At 45.5% G+C, this 21,192-nt stretch overlaps 1 long non-coding RNA gene across 8 annotated transcripts in view; it reads left to right on the top strand.

Annotated features, from left to right (window-relative positions):
- Window positions 1–889: 889 nt before the first annotated feature.
- Window positions 890–21,192, top strand: part of LOC108386892 (uncharacterized) — a 32,381-nt gene continuing 12,078 nt past the window's right edge. For 3 of the 8 annotated variants that reach the window (XR_005063148.2, XR_012133753.1, XR_012133755.1), the window contains exons 1-2: window positions 1,690–2,637; window positions 20,997–21,109. This is a non-coding gene — a long non-coding RNA (uncharacterized lncRNA). Of the gene's footprint in view, window positions 957–1,689; window positions 2,638–20,996; window positions 21,110–21,192 lie in introns of those variants that run through there. The other 5 variants (XR_012133756.1, XR_012133757.1, XR_012133754.1 and 2 more) reach the window with 3 other exon arrangements.

Here is a 21,192-nt window from a genome sequence, read left to right as displayed (position 1 = left end):
GGTTAATTTTTTTGTTCTTATTTTTAAAAGAAATTAAAACATTTCTGTGGGTTCCTAAAAAGTATCGTGGGCCCTAGGCACCATGCCTCCTGTATCAGCCCTGCTCTCTGCAGGTGCCCAAGGCTGTACTGGATGGCTTGAAGGCTGTATTGCGTTTTAAACAGGTGACCAGGTTGACCATGTTAAACATTAGACATATAATGTGCCATTTACTATATGCCAAGGGCTTTAAACATATTTAGTTTCAGAACAGTTCTGTTTAGATGGGAATCACTATCCACGTTGTACCCCTGAGAAAGCCAGTGGGTGGCAGATCTGAGGTTTGTACCCCCGGGCCTGTCTGATCCCTTCCGCAGACTGTGCCCTTGATGTGACAGGCTATGCAATGAGGTGCCTGCCTGGGTATAAGTTCCCAAATGTATGTTACAGATTCCTGCTTATACAGTTATCCAAATAATAGAATGTCAAGGCTGTGGGGGTGGGGGTGCGGGCAAGATGTCAGGGGGTCCTGGAGAGTGTTAGGGAAGAGGGAGACTGGAGGCCAGCTTTGGAGAAACAGTCATTGCAGAGATGAAGTGGCAGGGAAAAAGCACCTGAAGCCACAAAGATGTGGAGGTGGGGTCCCCTGGTTTCTTGAGCCCTGAAATCCAGTCCTAAATTATCAGTAATGTGGCAGTGTTATCCCTCCTTTGTCTCAATTCCTTATCTATCAAATGGGAGTTCTGAAGCTTGCCCTGCACTCTCAGAGAGGTCAGGAAGTGCAAATGACTGTCAGCACCACAAGGATGGGAGCCTCCTCTGATTCAGGCTGAATCTCGGGGGCCTGGGTACTCTATACTGCTTTGATGAAGGAACAGACGTCATAATGCACAAATGTCTTTAAGAGCAGCAGCAAGAGGCAATGTGGCTGGAGGAAGGGCCCTGAGCCAGAAGAGGGTGCTCTTCAGCGAAACAAGGTTTGCTGTAAGGAACCACAGGGATCTTTCTGTACGATTGTGGATTGAGACTTTGCCTCCCTAAGTTTTGCTTTAAGCCTTAGAATTTAGGCAGCCAAATAATTTCATTCTAAATTCTTATATCTAAACCCACTTTAACACCAGTAGCTTAACTAGGAAGAGGCTGAAATGTAGTTTCTTTCCTCTATTTCATGTTCTCTTAATGCTTTAGGCACATAGTACAGCAGTAATTATTTTTATTTTCAGGGAGCTAAAACAACAATCAAATTATTATAGCTCATGATTTTGCAGGCCAGGAATTAAGGCAGGAATTGCCTGGGAAATTTAGCTCAATGTGGTGAAGACTGATGTCCTTTCTCCTATTCAGCTGGGTGTGGGCTGGTCTGGAGGTTCTGAGATGCTTTCACTCATACAACACAGATGTAATTTTACATATTGTGTGGTTATTTTGACTAATATCTGTCTCCTTCACTAGTCCAGAAGCTACCGAAGGGCTGGTTCTGTGTCTCCTTTTGTCTATCATTTTATCCCTAATGGTTAGCACAGGGCCTGGCCCATTGAGTATTTGTTAAATGAATCAATGGTGTAATTCTTGCAAAGTGTCAGGATTCTCAGAAAAAAGACTTAGGTGGGAGTTAATGATGATGATAGTAGCTCAGTCAATGCCAGGGCTGAGCTAAGTACTCTACAGCCTGGCTGCCTGCCATTACCGACTCCCATTGTACAGATGAGGCGATGAGGCTGCCCTGACACAGCTTCAAAGGGCCACACATGAGAAGCATCTTTTATAATAAAAATCAGAGGGTCTGAGGTAAACTCAAAAGCCCCAGAGTCTAAGCAAGTTATTCAATGGGTTATTCGGGAGATAAAAGCGTGATGAAATGACAAAAAGCTAGGTGTGTTTTCAGATTAGTCACAATGTTCCAGATTCCTGCTTATACAGTTATCCAAATAACAGAAACAAAACTTCCCCAAATGTTGAGGTGAATATTCACTTGGGTGTCTATCACCATATTCACTTAAACTATTCCTCAAAGTCCTCATATTGTTTCTTCTCCTTCCTGGAGTGAGTTATTGGTGTTTCCGCACAGCTGGACTGTTCTGTCAACATGTATGGCGTTTTTAGTTTTATCAAACAACAGGCTGGCCCTTTGTCATGGGTATGGCAAAACCAAGCCAACACGGGTTAGTCATAGTGCCCTTGACTGGAGTCAGCTGCGGGGTCCGAGCATTAGGGGATTATCAGGTGCCCCAGCTTCCTGTGGGCTCTGCCTCGCCTGAAGGGCTCTTCTGGTCTTGTTTCCATGAGGAGGAAATTCCTCAGGGTGCCAGGAAATTCCTGCCCGGGCAGGGAGCTGACATCCTGGTATCCCAAGTCCCCTGCAGCCAGTCAGCCATGGAGCTGCCTCCAACTGACAAGCACAACGAAGCCCAGCAAAAGCTGCTGGAACTCAAACAAACAGACTTGGGTGAGGCTGGGAGGGGAGTCAGGCCGGCGTCATCCAGGCTCTGGGCCAGGCCATTGTCGTGGTGACGGCCAGTCCGTTTACCAGCGCGGAGCCCAGCCAATTCTTTGAGGGGGAAACCCGAAGAGGGAGGCCTGCGCTTCTCCAAGTAGCAGAAACCCCGGAGAAGGCGTGGCAACTTGCAGAGAGCATTGCCTTCTCTGAGGAGGCAGTAGGTAGGTGGCCTGCGGGGGTCAGTGGGCTTGGAGAGCCTGGCCAGCTTGAGAGGGAGGGAAGTGGCCACTGAACCACAAAGCGGCCTCTGGAAAGTCTGGAAAGCTTTCCGGGCAGAAAGGATTTGCAGCTGTGTTAGCTTCCTGGGCAAAACATGAATTGAAATGGATCACAGAGTTCTTTAAAACAAAAACCAAAAAACAACACATGCTCACGCAGCCGCCAGCGGAGGAGAGCGAGGCCTGTGGGAATCTTAGGGGTGGAGCTTGAAAACGTCTTATGTCTTTTTCCAGGAGCTTTCTTTTTTCTCTTGACCACAATTCAAGGAATTACCTGGAGGGCATGAGGAATGAACAGCATTCAGTATAAAACAAAACATTGGAAAACATCTGCTTTGCAGGGCAGGGCCTGAAAGGTGTTCATGTCCTTGAAGGTGGGTTACTTTAGGGTAAAGAATAGGTACCCTCTGGCTAGTGGGCAACACTAGCCAGAGCAAATGTAGTGGGGAAAAGAATCTTGGTACCTTTCTGAAGAAATCTTGCTGCAAAAGTGTATGTCATACAAAAGGGCAACTCCTGGATGATTCCTCTTACATGATGGTTCTGATTTCCTGCACAGTCACGTTCATAGCTTTGGAAAGTGGAATGGTGGTAGCGAGGGGCTGGGGAAGGGGAAGATGGAGATTCAGTGTTTCAGGGTACAGAGTTTCAGCTTGGGAAAACGAAAAGGGTGCTGGGATGGTGGTGATGGTTGCACAACAATGAGAATGTACTTAATGCTGCTGAACTGTTCACTTCAAAATGGTTAAAATGGTAAATTCTATGTCATGTATATTTTACCACAATTTAAAAAAAAATGTCTGTCAGTTAAAGATTGTCATCTTGTACCAGGAGACAGTGGCATTTGCTTGAAGGCTGACATGCAGGACTTGTTCATGTCTCTGACCCTCAGCTTGTCATCCTTCGAGTGGACTTAAGTCTTGCTTCAGCCAAAAATGAAGGATGTGAAAGCACTGAGCGAGCAGAAATGCACCATAAGAATATGAAAAATGATTAAGATACTATTTAAAAATTGTTAAGTTACCCAAATGCCTAGGGGCAAGATGAAAGGACAAAGGGGAAGATTTGGAGGAAATTAAGGATTATATTTGGCAATTAGAGGAATTACAGGAAGCTCAAATACTTCAGGAGAGTAGAAGAGAATTTTGGAGTCATTCTTAGGGGCCAGAGGTAAGACCATTTTGGACTATCACAGCAATTTAAAACACTTCTCCATTTTGCTCTGCCTACATTGAGAAACAAATTAAGCCCACCCTTCTGGAGGAAATGAAATGAAATGAAACAATGTCAAAACATCACCTCTCAAATTTCATGAAGGGAAATGGTACAGTTACAACACAGTGCTGGGTGGAAGTTTATGGGATCTGGAACTTAATGCATGGGTGGGACTCAAGTCACCATTAGAGAGTCCCATCAACTGTCAACAATTTATCCAAGGCAACTCCCCTCCTACCCATTTAAAGGAATGCACCATTCATTACCACCACTCACCCAGCATGCTGTATTAGCATTTATTAGTATGTGCTAAGCACTAATCTAAATGTGGCATGTCTTTTCATTCCTTGTAAGAGCCATGCAAGGTGAATCTTTTTTATAGATAACAACATGAGGCTTATGTTCAACAGTTTCTTTCTGGTTCTCTGTTTCTTCACCCATAAAATAAGAAGAAGGTTGTGGCTAGAGAAGTTTAGCAGTGGGCCCCAAGTCACACAGCTGGTAAGTAGTAATGTCAGTAGTGGGACTCATGTGTATTTGACTCTAAAACTTTGCATGAAAAGGCCATTCTGCACTGGAGAAGACAGTATTTCTGAGAAGCTTATGAAACAAAATTGGTAAAGAATATTCTGCCTTGAGAGCAATTGGTAAATTGCTTTATCAGGACATTGCCTGATGTCACAATGACATAAAATGGGGAAGAGCAATGAGCACTGAGTGTGGGTTAGCAAGGATTTGGCTCTAACATTGGATGTGACCACCAACTGTGGATATGAAACAATGCTTGGCTTTTTTAAGAATGTCTATGTGTGTTGTGTGTCTTACATGTTTTGTTCTATGTGTGTTGTATATTGCATGTTGTGGATATGTAGTGTGTGTTGTATGTTTCTGTTATGATGTGCATGTGAGTTGCAAAAATGAGGGAGACATTCATGATGACTGATTTCCTCTACCCTGAAGACCAGACATTTATTTATGTGTTTATTATGAGCCACACACTCCCCTCAGGGCTTTATAGAGAATAACTCATTCATCTTCACAAAAGTCCATGCAGGAGTGAGTAATAGTATCCTCATTTTATACACCAGGAAATGGAGACTTAGAGAGATCAATCAACTTGCCCTAGACACCCCCCAGACACTAGGAGCTGGTGCTGGGATTTGAATCTAAGGAGATTGGTTTCAAATTCTGTGATCTTCCAGTCTTTTCTTAATTGGTAGCCCCAGATCACCATGTGAGAAATGGTAGAATTGTTGTCCTCATTCTATGACGAAGAGCCTGTGGACATCGTGAACCTGTGTTGTCTAAGACAATCAGCACCCTTAACTAAAATATTCACTGAGGTGAGCTGGTCATGGCTGAACTTGTAGAGCATGTGTGATTTTTATCAGTTTAATGATTATTAAAAATTGGAAAGGATTGCTGTCAAAATCTTCCTTATTACATTTCTGAAATGTGTGTAGACAAAAGGATTTCATTGATCTGTTCTCTCTCAAATGGGGGACCACCTAGAGATGGCCAATGTCTGTGGACCAGATGTTTTCTGCAGACAACTAAATAAACATAAAATAGTACAAGTCCAGAAAGAGATAAGCACTATGAAGGAAATAAAGCAGGGAGAGGGAGAGAGAGTGAGGCGTATTTTAGATAGTGCGGCCAGATGGGCTTGTCTGAGGGTCTGTAAAGAGGTTAATCTAATTGCATCAAGAATCTGATATATATACTTTATCCCAAGCCCAGACCCCACTCAGTGGGGCTGCTTTCCTCTTGTTTCCCTTCTCCCATAGGATCTGAGAGTAACCCACTTCTCAAACCCTCAGCTGCAGGGATGAAGAACATGTAGGCCGGGGATGAGGAGAAGGTGAGCCAGACTCTGGGGAGGTGAGTGAAGGGGCTCCAGGGCTTGGAGGCCCATGGGATGAAGAGTGTAGTGGATGGTCATTGGTTTCCTTCTCAGTATTTATTCCTCTTCTCCTCCCTTCCTAACAACACCAGATTCTCTTCTGGGTTTGGGTGCATATCAAGGGTGTTCCCTTGTGTCCTAAACCAATCAGCATAATATCAGTTCTTCTGCCTCAGTGATTGGTTCCGACTGTGAAGTGTCAACTGTGATGCTTGAGTTTTCTGATGGCTACAGAAGTAAAGTTCTCTCCCCTCCTGGTGCAGACATGAATGCAGGTAGCCCCAAGTCCATCTTGTGACCTTGACAGAAGCCATCCTGAGGACAAAGCCAACACATGCAGGAGGACAGAGAGCAGAGAAGTGGAGCCAGACTCCTGATTGCTCTTGAAACCCATGGCACTGGATTTTTCCCTTTGTGAACCAGTTCATTCATTTAAAACATTTTTGATCGCTTGTTAGGTGCTGGATACTGTTCTCCATGCTTGGGAAAATTCCCAGTTTAGTTTTGTTGGCTTTTATTTTAATAGCATGGGAGGAGTGTGGGTAAATAATCATCAGAGTCAGACTGTCTGAGTTCAAATCCTGGCTCCACCACTCCCGAGCTGTGTGACACTAGGTAAACTTACCTCTCTGTGCATCAGTTTCCACGTACAAATAGGAGATAATTCAAGTGCCAACCTCAAAGGATTGCTGCAAGAATTAAATGAGATAATGTGAAGGGTGTACGACAATACCTGGCATGTAGTAAGTGCTTGTGGGAGGTGTGATGTCTACCCAGATAGTACTGGGAATAAAGGACTTATTCCTCCAGCTACTGGGAGTGCTTACTTGCCAATCCTTTACAAGGATTGTCCCATTTGAAGATGATTACATTGCCCAAGGCCATGGCTTCTTTCTGGGGGAAGCCTGCATCCAATGGCTGATCTATGAGGAGCTAGGAAGGCCTGGACCCCTTGCCTCAGCCGCTTGCCTCACCTCAGACCACTCTGAAAGGTCTCCAGTTCTAGAGCTCTCCATGGGGTTGATGGAGGCCTTTGTTGGGCTTTCACCTCAGTTCAACTTCTCCCCCTTCCCCTGCCCCACTGCCCTGCTTCGTTTCCCTCTTTTTCTATAGGTATTGACTCATGGAGCACATCTTGCCTGCTGGTCTCGGAGTTTGCATCCCACAAACTCAACCTGTGACTCCATAAATGTTAGCTGCTATTGTCATTGTCATCCAAAAGCATCCTAAGTGATAGAGAAAATAAGGGAAAAAGTGTGAAGGGGAGCAGTTTCCCACTAAATGGGAAAGGGTGACCACATGTGGCAGTCAGAACGGCTAAACGAAGATCCTGCACCTTCTGAGGAGCTTGGAGTTATTCAGTGGAGCAGGGGAGTCGTCAGATCCCTGCCTTTGGTTACTTCTGTGTGGGTGGCTCGGAACTGGTGACTTGAACTAGAGTAAAGCTCTGTGTATGAGCTTGACGGGCCAACAGTAAGATTTTTATTTCTTAATGGGCCCTATCTCCCCCTCTTCTCCAGTATTAAAGGTGTAGTACAGGGACACACTTTTACCTCGTTATTCAATTTCCTGCCATGGCTATTCTGGGAATTTGGCAAGCTCTATTCACATATAAAAGCTCAACTTTAGTGCTGTTATGGCTGGACCCACTGGAAAGGGACAGATGCTCCTGGATTTACAGTCGCACGGGGGCAGGATTTTGCTTTCTTGAATCTGGAGAGACATCAGGACTCTGGTGTTCACAGTCTGAATTTGGCAAATGAAAACCAGGATTTAGCACGTGCTCTGTTCAGAGCTTTGCTGGAGGGAAAAGCTTGTGTCTCCTCTGGCTTTTTTTTTTTTTTTTTGAGAGGGCATCTCTCATATTTATTGATCAAATGGTTGTTAACAACAAAATTCTGTATAGGGGAGTCAATGCTCAATGCACAATCATTAATCCATCTCAAGCCTAATTCTCGTCAGTCTCCAATCTTCTGAAGCATAACGAACAAGTTCTTACATGGTGAACGAATTCTTACATAGTGAATAAGTTCTTACATGGTGAACAGTACAAGGGCATTCATCACAGAAACTTTCGGTTTTGATCACGCATTATGAACTATAAACAATCAGGTCAAATATGAATATTCATTTGATTTTTATACTTGATTTATATGTGGATCCCACATTTCTCCCTTTATTATTATTATTTTTTTATTTTTAATAAAATGCTGAAGTGGTAGGTAGATGCAAGATAAAGTTAGAAAACATAGTTTAGTGTTGTAAGAGAGCAATTGTAGATGATCATGTGTGTGCCTGTAGACTATGTGCTAATCCGAGATAGACAAGGGCAATAAAACATCCACGGATGCAGAAGATTTCTCTCAACACAGGGGGGGGTGAGGTTCTAAGCCTCACCACTGTTGATCCCCAATTTCTCACCTGATGGCCCCCCTACGACTGTGCCTGTCTTAGGTTGTTCCTCCCTTGAGGAATCTTACCCGTCTCTGGCTAACCAGTCATCTTCCGGGGCCATACAGGGAGATGTAAAGTTGGTAAGTGTCTTCTCTGGCTTTTTAAGTCAAATGATGATGACACAGGAAAGCAAACTGGCAGTGCTCTCTCTTAAGTGATGATGGGTTCAGTTGGACCCCTCAAACATAATTCAAGGGCCCAAGCACTCTGCGTGTGTGTGTGTGTGTGTGTGTGTGTGTGTGTGTGTGTGTGTGTGTGTGTTTGGAAGAGAGAAAGTGAGGTAGAGGGAGAGGTGGCATGAAATACAGGGACCCTTCCATCTGCAGTGGAGATAAGCCATGTTCCCAGACAACATGTTACGTGGCACAATTATATGTACATTAGATTTAGAAGTGGAGCAAGCCTCAAATTCTGAGTTGAATCCTAGTTCCCTTACTAAAGAATGTGGTTTTATAATAGGGGTGACACCAAGAGCTATGGGACCAATGAGGAGGAGATAGTAATTCTGGAAAAAATAACTGTCTTGTGTTTGCTGTGTTATTTAAGAATATTCATTTTTGCTATAGAGAATCAGAGAAATTAAGTATAGAAGTAAGTCATATATGAGATTTCTTAGACAATGAGAAAATAAATAGACTGTATTTGGGTTGAACATAGAATGATGGAAGAAATGAGAGTGTTACTTATAGAGAGGAGTGAAAAGATCAAGTAGACTTTATATACTTAGAAGGCATGAATCATGTCTTCTCCAGATTGAAGCAATGTCACTCCTACATTGGCCACCCAATGGTCACACTCATATTCAGGAAACAGATCAAATCCTTAGCTGCTCAGCAGGTTTACTGGGGAGCTGCAGTGTGAACAGGTGTGCGTGCCCCCAAGTCTTTGCAATAGAGGCAGTGGTGTATTTACTACAGATACTGCTTTCCACTTGTTCCCCTTGGCTTTTCCTCAACTCTGACCCTTGGACCTGCACCATCAGGAAGGAAGGCAACTGAGGCAGAGAGAGAACAAGGTATATGAATGTTGTGAAACCCCTGGACTCAGGTAGGGGGAGCCTTCCACCTGCCTGTATTTGTCCTAAGTGTGTTCACCTGTCTCATCTCTTTCCCCTTGCTTCTCCCTCTGTTTTAACTTGATTAAAAAAATGGTGTGATTCAAGCATCTCAGTTTGGACTATGAGCCTCTCTGTTCTGTGATCTCTGGGATAGCTTGCCTGGAAATAAAGTGGAGGCTGCCATTGCCTCAAGGTGACTTCCCAAATGACAGGGGAGTCTTAGATCAGGCTTCCTGGAAGCAAGGAACCTGCTGAGCAGCTAAAGATTTTATCTGTTTCTTGGACATGAGTGTTACCATTGGGTGACAGAGATTCTTGTGCAGGTGATTTATGAGGGAGTTCTCTCTGGAAAAAAGTCTGTGAGGAAGTGAAAAACAGGACGGGAGAAGGGAAGAGATGATGTTCTGCAGAAATATAACCTCTGCCTGGTCCTGTGGAGAGCTCTGGAGGGTGGATGGCAGCACAGATTTGACCCCCCTTAAGGCAGGAGGGCCAGCTTTTTGTACCTCTCATCAGAGGATGGTCCACCAGCCTAGTGCTGGGAGTCTGGGTGGGATGCTGGCAGCATCTGATAACAGGTGATGCATCTGAACCCCTCTCCCAGGTGAGTTACAGTGGCAAGAGGGGGAAGAAAGAACTTAGCATGTTGGGAAAGTAGTGGGAAAAAGGACTGGAAAGGCAAAGTGCAATATGACTTGGAAGATGTGCGGGAAAATGGAAGTTCCTATGGCCATGATCCTCACCTGACCCTAAACTACTTGATGGTGTAACTGGCCTACTGCTATGCTAATGCTTCAAAACCTGTAGGCAATAAGCTATTATTGACTGAGTCACTATAAAGAGCTCTATGTGGTCCCCTGGGTGAAGGCAGAGTTAGAGGTGGATTATGGACCTGCAGACTGCTGGATGCAGACGTGATTCTAGTGCTCAATCTATTGTGGGGAGAATAAAGCTGGTTATAAACCCTTTTACTCCAAGAATGTTCCCATGTCATTTTTTGGTCCCACTGAATCCACAGTGAACTTGCCTGGGGCTGAAACCTTCAGGTAAGACAACTGGTATAATCAGCAGGATTCATTGCAGACTGAAAAATGGAACAGGCTTCCCTCATGGGAGGGGTGCTTCAGTGGGCTGCCCCTATGGATGGGGAGATATTCAAGTATCCCTCATTTGTTATGTGGTCTGAGATGGCTTGCCTTCTAGAGGACTGGGCCCCACCCCAGGACTAGGGGCAGGTAGAGGTGATCCCTGAGGCAGTAGAGGTGGCTCTCAGCATAATAAGGAGTTCCTTTGAGAGACAGAGTGCCCACGGGGCAGCTGGAACTATGGGTTGGCTGTTTCTCACAGTATTAAAAAAGGCTACAGAAGAGAAGAATGTGCTCCTGTGAGAGACATGAGAAATGACAGCATGAGAACATGAGCTGCAAAGTGCTGTAGATTTGTTGAAGAATGAAATGGCATTGATAGGAGGAAAGGCAGCACAAGAATGCAGGCTGTGAGGTGCTGTGGAGGAAATAAAAGATTTATTGAAAAGTGAAACGGCATTGCTGTGAGGCACTGTGGAAGGGGTAAAGGTCATGAGGGAGCAGGATGTACCCCTACAAGAAGCGCAAGATGAGGCAGCACAAGAGCATGAGCTGCAGAATGCTGTGGAGGAGGTAAAAGATTCTTTGCAGAATGAGCGTGGCACTGCAAGGCGCTGTGGAAGAGGCAAAGGCCATGAAGGAGAGGGGCGTACTCCTGAGAGAAGCCCAAGAAGGGGCAGAATGAGAACATCAGCTGCGCCGTATTGAGGTGAAGGTAAGAGTGTGGTTGAAGACTGAGCTAGTGTTGCTGTGAAGCACTGTAGGAAAGGTAAGGGGTGTAGCAGAGGAGGCACTCAGGGGAGTGGCAAGAAAGGTGCCATCAGCCCTGGAAATGGAGGAGGGGCCAGGAAAGGATGAAGAGGTGGTGCTGAAAGCACCGACCCCTCCTCTGTTGAAAGCCCCCACCCAGTTGTAGTCAAGAAAATAAAGATGCAGCAACCGCAGTTTCCTCTGGGAGAGGGGCAGCCGCCTGCCCAGGTCATGGAGCACTCTATGCTTTGCCCCTATACTCAGAGCTGGTGGATTTGGGCTCCTGGCTTCGGTAGAAGCCCTCAGAGTCAATATCAGCTTGGTTCCTGTGGCTTTGGGATATACTGGGGGATGGAATTGTTCTTCTGTCTGGATCAGAGATGGGAAAGCTGGCTTCCCTGACAGTTCATCCTGCCTTGAGGCAGTGATTACAAAATGCACATCAGACCCCAGAAAATCACTCCCTCCTTGATTGCATTATGGCTGCACTTCATGCTGTATGGCCCAATCAGGATGATTTACCAACCTCCCCCACTAGATGGCAGACATATGCTGAACTTCAACAGGTGTTATGGGAGTTAGGCATTAAAAATGTCATTTATAGTCCAGAGAATTATGGCCCAGATGAGGAGCCTTTTACTGTGGGAATGAGAAATGTGGTGCTTCAAATGGCTCATGTCCCTCTTTGGGCTCCTAGTGGCCATTCTTGCTCCTCACTTATGGGAAGCCCGTAAGTGAGATTACATGTATGGTAGCAGACTTGGGAGAGGCTGAAGCAATGAAAGCATGGAAGGAAATACTGTCTGCCACTCAGAGAAAGAATTTAAAGGGCCCTGTGAAGGTTATGAGGGCCCAGATGTGGGTTGATTTAATAGGGGCAGAGGCAGACAGAGAGAAACTGGATGGAAAATCAAATAGAATCTTACTGGAGCTGTGGCAACAACTAAAACTGGAGCAGTGGTTCTGGCAGCTGAGGACAAAGAAGCAGAGACCAGAGATGGAGCCACATGTGTGGCCTGTGTGTCTGCAAAATTTCCTGCTGTAGAGGGGGCCGAACTTGCCTGAACCCACATAGGAAGATGATTGGAGGATATGGTTTGACTGAAGGGAGGGTCAAGGTATCCACCCTTAGGTACTGAGTGCAGGGGGGACTGGAGGCCACATGTTGAAATATCAGTTCATTGGTCCTCAGTGAATGAACAATGTATCCTGGCTTTTGTAGACACAGGGGCTGAATTTTCACTGATTAATGGCAGCCCTGAGACCCCCGGGACCCCTGCTGTTATAGATAGATAGAGGGGTAAGGTTATCAGAGTGAAACAAGCCCAAATCCTGTGGGGAATAGGGCATCTACCCCCAAAGGAGTATACTGTGTATATCTCTCCCATCTTGAAATATATTTTGGGAATAGATATCTTGCAGGGTCTATGGTTGCAGACCACTGCAGGTGAGTTCAGACTGAGGATACATGTAGTAAAGGCAGTTCTGAGGGGACATGCTAGGCACCCACCTGTAGCTTTGCCTGTGCCTTTGTGGGTGACTAAAACCCAACAATACAAAGTGCCTGGAGGGCATAAAGAAATTGGAGAAACCCTCCCGGAACTAGAGAAGGTGGGTATTATAAAGCCCATCCATTGTCCTTTCAGTTCCCTGGTGTGGCTAGTAAAAAAGCTGGACACCTCCTGGTGTAAGACCATGGATTACAGATAATTGAATAAAGCCTCCCCCATGCATGCTGCTGTCTCCTCTATTGCAGACCTGATGGATACTCTCAGTCATGAACTAGGAACATATTGCATTGTGGATCTTGCTAATACCTTCTTTTCCATTGACATAGAAAAGGAAAGTCAGGAACAATTTGCCTTCACGTAGGAAGGATGGCAATGGACTTTCACTGTCCTTCCACAGGGATACCTCCACAGTCCCACCATCTGTCACGGTTGTGTATCCCAGGATTTGGCAGCATGGGAGAAACTGCCAACAGTGCGGCTGTTCCATTACATTGATGATATCATGCTCACGTCTGATTCTCTTACAGATCTAGAAGGTGCAGCACCTAGACTGCTGCAACATCTACAGCAGAAAGGATGGGCTGTGAATAGCACCAGGTTTCAGGGACCTGGTTTGTCATTCAAATTCTTGGGGGTTGTCTGGTTGGGTAAGACTAAAGTTATACCATAGATAAAGTCCAGCCATAGATAAAATCCCTACAACTGTGACATTGTTACAGGAGTTTTTGGGTCTTAGGTTACTGAAGAGTGTTCATCCTGCACTTGGCACAAATTCTGAAGCCCTTACACCATTTGGTATGAAAGGATGTCAGTTGGGACTGGGATGAGATATGTGTATCTGCTTTTACTGCCACAAAATGGGCAGTTAAGGCCATTTAGGCCTTGAGTGTGATAGACCCATAAAGGCCCTATGAGCTGGATGTTCATGTAACCAAAGACAGTATGGCTGGGGTCTCTGGCAGCAGCTTGAACAAACTTACCAACCTATTGGATTCTGGTTGCAGCTCTGGAAAGGAGCAGAGGTATTGTACACCTTTATAGAGAAACACTTGGCTGCTGTGTGCCATGCCTTGCTGCCTACAGAACCCATCACTGGAATGGCCCCGATAAAGGTAATAACCATATAGCCTATTGTGGGGAGGGTATTAGACTGGACCCAACAGCTACAGAGTGGTATGGCACAGATGCCTACACTGGCCAAGTGGGATGCGTGCCTACAGCAGTGTAGAGGCCTCTCTACTAGCTCCTTGAGTGAAGAACTCCAATGCTTATTGGGGCCAGTGCCAATTAAAAGCAGGAAGAACTTACTTTAGAGCCATTAGTAGCACAGAGCCCTTATCGGGGAGGAAGAGCCCCCACACCTGAAGATGCACAATACACAGATGGCTCCAGCCATGAGCAGCCCCAAAAATGGAGGGCTGTACCTTTCCATCCTAAGACTGAGACAATATGGGTGTAAGGTGGTGAGGGGAAGAGCAGTGGGCTGTTGCCTGTTAGTGGGGCCTGCCTTTGACCTTTGAAGAAGTCAGCAGAGCTCAGTAGGAGTGCATTGTATGCTCTAAAAAGTACTTACACCAAGTCCCACAGTAACATGGGACTATGCAGATCACCATCCATCAGGTGGCAGATAGACTGTATTGAACCTCTGCCTGTGTCAGAAGGGTACCAATATGCCATGACTTCTGTGGACACGGCTGCTGGATTTCTGACTGCATTTCCTGCATGACGTGTAGACCAGCAGACAACCAAAAGAGGCCTAGAGTGTCTCTTTGCAGTCTCTGGGCAACCACAGGTAATTGAGAGTGATCAAGATACCCACTTTACTGGATATACACTACGAGAATGGGTACAACAGTTAGGAATCAAATGGAAGTTTCATGTACTATAAAATCCTACTGTGGCAGGCATGATAGAGAAGTACTATGGTTTGTTAAAATCTGGCCTGAAGTTAGACACCAATAGTCTATGGTGATGGTCAGTCTGCTTATGGACAGTGCTACAACATTTGAATAAGAAACCCCAAAAGGGGGCATTGAGCCCATAGACATACTAACATATATTGCTGCCTCCCCTATATAATCGCAAGTACAGAACAAGGAGAAATCATTGAAGTCGAGGTTTGGCTGCCGGAATAATATCTTGCTGCCAGATCAACTGCAGTAAACCCCAGAGACTCTTTCAGTGGATGTGGACGTTTCTACACATGGTCCAATGACGACTGGCCTTCCTGGCACTGTGGGGACAAGGTCTGGAAGCTGGCCTCCTGTGTATTACTGGAGTAACAGCAGACTGAACCCCAAAGGTCACAGTAGTATATCCTAAATGGCAGGAAGGTAGGAGCATCTTACTGGGGAGTTTTGTTTTATCATTATGGCCAGATCATTCATCTCCAGTAGCACTATATATAGACCCCTCAGAAACCCCCATAGGATAAAGGGTAAAGGAATGGTATACTAGACTCAGACAGGACCCCCTTCCTGCTATAGTCCAATCACAGGACCACTCTCTTGCATGCATCTTACCTGATGGACAAGATTTGCCTATGTTGGTGTCATTAAAACATGTATCTTATTGCCTTTAAGGTTAGTCTCCTCTTATGTCTTTGTGGATTGGGCACACACTCCAGCAAAAAACTGCTACTTGCTGGGGTGAATGGAGCTCCTTATCAGTACCACTACTGGCCTCCTGTGGAAGTGCGAGTTGTAAGCTGGGACTGGTTTGAGCCCATAGACATACTAACATATATTGCTGCCTCCCCTATATAATCGCAAGTACAGAACAAGGAGAAATCATTGAAGTCGAGGTTTGGCTGCCGGAATAATATCTTGCTGCCAGATCAACTGCAGTAAACCCCAGAGACTCTTTCAGTGGATGTGGACGTTTCTACACATGGTCCAATGACGACTGGCCTTCCTGGCACTGTGGGGACAAGGTCTGGAAGCTGGCCTCCTGTGTATTACTGGAGTAACAGCAGACTGAACAGTAGCTGGGATGACTACTTGGTGGCAATTGATCTCCTTGGGCTTGAGAATGACTATTATTATAATTTTGGTTGTCACAAGGTTCTAGGTTTCTTGTACAGGACTGTTGCAGAAGATTGATTTCTCCCATAGAAAGTGTGAGTCATAAACTCATCTGAGTAGAGCTGGTTTGAATACAGCTGGAATAATTTTCTCAGGCTTGAGGATTATTATAATTTTTGTTATCTGTATCATAATTTTTGTTATTGTCTGTATGTTGTTATTGTCCTCTGTTCTGCTGTGGGATCTGGTTACAATGCACCAGCTTTCTTACACAGGGACCATTGTGGAAGATTGAGGGCATATAGATTGTGAGGTGAGAATCCTGGAGGGGTGGAGTGTGGGGGAAATTGAAGTTCCTGTGGCCAGGATCCTCACCTGACCCTAAACTACTTGATGATGTAATTGGCCTATACTGCTAAACTAATGCTTCCACACCCATAGGCAATAAGCTATTATTGACTAAATTGCTATATAAAAAGCTCTTCCCAGTGCTCTGGGAGGAGGCTGAGATGGAGGTGGATTATAGACCTGCACACTGTTGGATGCAGGTGTGATTCTAGTGCTCAACCTACCACCATGAGAATAAAGCCAGGTATAAGCCCTTTTACTCCAAGAATATTCCATTGTCATTTCTTGGTCTCACTGAATCCATAGTGAACTTGCCTGGGGCTGAAACTCTCAGGGCAAGACAGAGAGGTTTGAAAGCCAGAACACCTGATTCCATGGGAAGGAAGCTATAGGGAGCCACTGTGTGTTCTGAGCACATGCATGCTTTGGAACAGTGCTTGGGAAGAGCCATATGGCAGGGACATGTGCTTGGAAGGGGCTGGCAAGGAGAGCAGCAGGGCTTGGGTTGAGCAATAATACAGGTAGCTTCAAGCATCTTTCTCTTCTGTGGCCTTTGGGATGCTCTCTACACTCAGAAGGCTACCTACCAGGCTCTAGTTTTGCAGCCATCTCCCTAGCCTTAACCTTACAGAGTCTATGTCCTCTTAAGAATCAGCCTTGTCCTGAAGGAAAAGGGACTGGTACCATACACCCAAGAGGTAAGCCAGACTGCAGGTAGGCAGGGGTGGGGAGAGGTGCATTGCTGAAGGTTCTCCCTCAGAAGAACACCCCATAAAAATCTCAGCAGCAGATTAAGGCTGGCTACAGAAGGCTGATTAACGCTGGAGTTGTACAAACTAAGCTGGCTTCAAGTGAGGTTACCTGATCTCGAAGTAATACAGAGCATTTAAACCTCTGGCTTTTATCGAAGGCATTGTGACCACCTGGTCAGTAGCAGGCTGAAATTGTGGCCTTAAAGCAAGCTAGCCTCTATGCAATGGTTCTTTCTCAGTGCAGAAGTTTTGACTGCCTATCAAAACCTTAGGGGTGGTGGTTCTTAAACTCCAGCATGCAGAAACACTACCCTGAGTGCATTCCAAAAGCACAGATTTCTGGGCCCCACTTGTGGAGATGTGGACCCAGTATGTCAGAGTGAGGCATTTGCATTTTAAATAAGTACCCCAATGACGTGGGAACAGGTGGTCCAAGGGTCATAATTAGGGATAGGGAAGAGCCAGCATTTATTTACTCAGGAAACACATCAGCTCTGTGAAGTAAGTAATATTATTTTCAATTTACAGATGGATAAACTTAGGCTACACAAAGGGTTTAATTAAACTGCCCAAGGTCTCAGGATTAGTAAATGGCAAAGCTAGGATCCCAACCCATTTAACTACAGCCTGAGCTGTTATCTGAGATCTGGAGAAAGAACAACAGGGGATCTTGTTGACTGCATACATATGCAGGCTTGTCTTCTGACGCCCCCCATTATAAACCCTTTGTTGCTAGGCCAATGGTATCAGTTAGGAACAGGCTTTGTTTGCTGCAGTGACAAATGAGTCACCAACTTCATTTCTTCCTAATACCACATGGCCATTTAGACAGCAGGGGGCTCTATACATTATAGTCATTTAGGGATCCAGGCTGATGGAAGCTCTAGCTTGACATGTGCTTCCACCATTGCAGAAGTAGGGAGAGAGGACACTGGGTTCTGAACCATGCATTTGTCTGGAAATGTCATTGGCCAATAAGTCCTACCGCCATGCCTGAGTTCATCAGGTTATAGAAATGTAATCAAGATTGTAGTTCTCCACACCAAACCATTCATAAGACCCTGAATGTGCCTTCTTTTCTCATGTCTTTGCATGTGCTGTTGCATCTGTTTGAAATGTCCTGTACTTGCATCTCAGCCAGGCTAACTCAACTCTGGGTCTAATTCTAGATACACCTGCCACCAGCTCTGGGCAGCCATTCCCCAGCCTTTCCAGGTCAGATCAGGTGCCCCAGTCTCCAGGCCTCCAGAGGGCCCTGGGCTTGTCTCTACTAAGGCGCGTGTCATGGTGCATTGCAACTGTTGGTTTACTTGTCTGTCCCCAGCATCCTGGGCTGTGGGCACCTGGGAACAGACATGTGCAGCAGCAACAGGCCAAAACAGCACAGTGATTGGAGCTAGGTTTTGGACTTTGCAGGGGCTGTTCTCCTTTCCCCACAGGATATCTAGGGGCTTTAGAAAATGGGGAAGAGGAAGGCAAGAGTTCTGTGACTTCAGGATGAGCCAACTGAAGATGGGGGAAGAAAAGTGCCCTGCAGAAGGAGTAAGCTTTTTCCAAGGCTTCATTTCCCCATCAGGGAACGATTCACCTCCAACCCGGGTTAGTCACTGTCTGGAGCTGGCTGTGTCACCACGGGTGAATTTCAGGAGTGCAGGTGGAGGACGTTCTGCAGTGGGGGGAAAATCCTCACTGTCTTCCCTCTGGGGCCCCTGATGCCCATTAAAGGTCACTGTTAGCCAAGGGGCAGGGGTTAGAAGCCTCCTTAGAGGGAGCTTTGAGTCCTGTCAGGCCACAGCCTCTGGGGTCTGGGAAGGCTATCTGCGGTCAAGAAAAAGGGATAAGGGCCATTATGGCAAGGGCATTAGCCTGACTCTGATGTGGGGCTCTGCAAGGTCTGGTCCCATGTTGGATGCCCACACCTGGAGTTAACCCAGAAGAGAGGCAAAGAGGCCCAGAACTGTGTGTGGGAGTGAAGTACTGGGGCCTCGAGTCGCGCAAGGCAGGACCCGTCACCGTCAACCTCGCTTCTGGGGCTCAGTCTTTCTCCCACTTCCCACCTCCCACCTTGGGCTCTGGGGGACGGGCCATTTCCAGTTCTCAGGACACCCCAGGCCCTGTCACTTCTGGGCATTAACCATCACACAAATCTTGGCTTCCTCACTATATTTCTCAGAAGAAATTAAAACTCCTCAAATGTATTTCTCTTAGTGGTGTGACTTTTCCTGGAGTCTGAAGGAGGGGACTGTTCCCAGGCAGGTGTTCCTGTGCGTGCCCAGCACTCAGCCCACTCCGTGCTTCCCCTCTGCCGGCCCCCCACCTGGATTCCCTGGGAGCTCCCAGTCCCTCTCCCTCCATCATGCCCAGTAACCCTCCCTTCCTTTAAAGACACAAGACACCCTAGACTTAGAGACACCCTTGGACTTCAAGGCCTTAGAATTTTGCCTCAGTTAAGGCCTTGATAGAGAAAGGACTCTCTTAATAATACTCTCTGTGCTCAGCTGCTAAGATAACATATTCTTTCCCCCCTTATGTACTGTTTCCTCTGCCTGGACACCTGGTCCCACTTGGCCTTGCTAATCCCACCCCTTTGGTCTCAGCTGGCCTGACCATCTAAAGTTTAGGTTAGCGCTTTACCTATGTATCTCAAAAGAACTTACTGTTAAATTTTCAGGGAATTTTGTGAGCTGGTTGTTAAACATAGCCATTAGTAAAAATTCAACTGTGGTAACAAATACTCAAAATTCATCACGTTCTAATCACTTTAGTGCATTTTGCTATTACCTATGTTACTTATGTTGCTTGTATCCATATGGCGGAAATACTATATATTTTATAGGCTTCTGTGCATCTCTCTCCAAATCTTCTTCAGTTTAGGGATATTACCTATAGCTTAGTCCATTCAAGCTGCTCTAACAGAATGCCAGCAACTGGATAGCTTATAAAAAACAGAAATTTATTTTTCATAGTTTGGAGGCTGGGAAATCCAAGATCAAGGCACTAACCTGGTTGTCTTTTGGTTCACAGTTAGCACCTTCTGTCTTCTATGTCCTCACATGGTGGAAGAGACAAGGGATCCCTCAGGGGACTCTTTTATAGGACACTAATTCCATTCATGTGGGCTCCACCCTATGACATAAGCACCTCCCAAAGGCCCACCTTCTAGTGCCATCATCCTTGGGGGTTAAGATGTCAACATATGAACTTTGAGGGGATTCAAACATTCAGACCATAACACACCAGTAGCTTGAAATCAGCCTTTGTGGGTATGTTTACACCACGAAAACTGGCAAATAATATAAATCAGGGATTGACTTACTATTGTGTTACTGTCTAAATTTAAGTGATAGGGAAAATATTAAAAAATGCAAATTACATTTAAAATTGTGCTTATAGCTATGATATTGTGAATAGCACAAAAAATTGAGGAAATATTCATTCAATATTCAAAACCTATTATCCAATTCAGCAAAGAAAATTTTCATGTCATTGACAAATAAAGTGAAGTTCCAATACACATTTTTATCTCTCTTCCTTTCATCTTACTTATTAACATAAACAACATTACCAGCCAATATTCTGTTGGAACCTGTTCATCAATATGTAACAACAATAGCTTGGCTCCAGACCCAAGTGTTAGCAAAAATCAATGACATCGTTCTGTAAAAATCTATTGATTATATGGAATTTATAATGAAGAGTATTGTATATTTTGTTATTTATAAATTGTGTGCTATACATACTTTATGTCAGTGAAATTCATAAACATACACACACACAAACAAACACATATTTTTCTGGAGAGTCAGTTGTTAAACATTTACCAGCAATCACTGCCCAGAATGTCCTGCTCTGCCTCCTTGGCAGAACTTCCCTGCTGTGCTCGAATTGTCTGTTTGCGTATCTGGATCCCCTCAGGACTGTGGGCTCTGTGGGGTGTTCAGTTATGGATACCCAAGCACTAGTCAGAATTTAGTGCTCAGGGATTACAAAATAAATACGTGAATGCAAAAGTACTTACGGATTGCATGGTAATTTGAATATGTGAATGCAAAAGTACTTCTGGGTCCTAATGGTAAGGCAGTGATTCCTGCCCTCTTTGTCAACCTGTGAAGAGGTGGTGGGTTTTTAACCATGGAACCCTGCATGACTGGTCCTAGGTGGGCAGCCAGCACAAGCTTTCCCTTCTCTCTGCTTCTCTGTCCAGACCCAGGGGGTTGCCCTGTGCTGAGTGGGCTCTCTGCAGTATCCCACCTGCCGCCAGATGGCTCAGAGGCCAGCAGGGGTGTGAGGAGAATTCAGGACACCAAGTACACCCAGGTAGGTGGGAGTAGGATGCAGTGGGTCACAGAGTCGGGCTGCAAGCCCCTTGAGGGCTGAGGGCAGATCTCATTACTGTCTCA

The sequence above is a fragment of the Manis javanica genome, chromosome 8 (assembly GCF_040802235.1).
Source record: "Manis javanica isolate MJ-LG chromosome 8, MJ_LKY, whole genome shotgun sequence".
Taxonomy (NCBI): domain Eukaryota; kingdom Metazoa; phylum Chordata; class Mammalia; order Pholidota; family Manidae; genus Manis; species Manis javanica.
The sequence above is the reverse complement of the archived record's forward strand: the minus strand, read 5'-3'. Positions and strand labels throughout refer to the sequence as shown.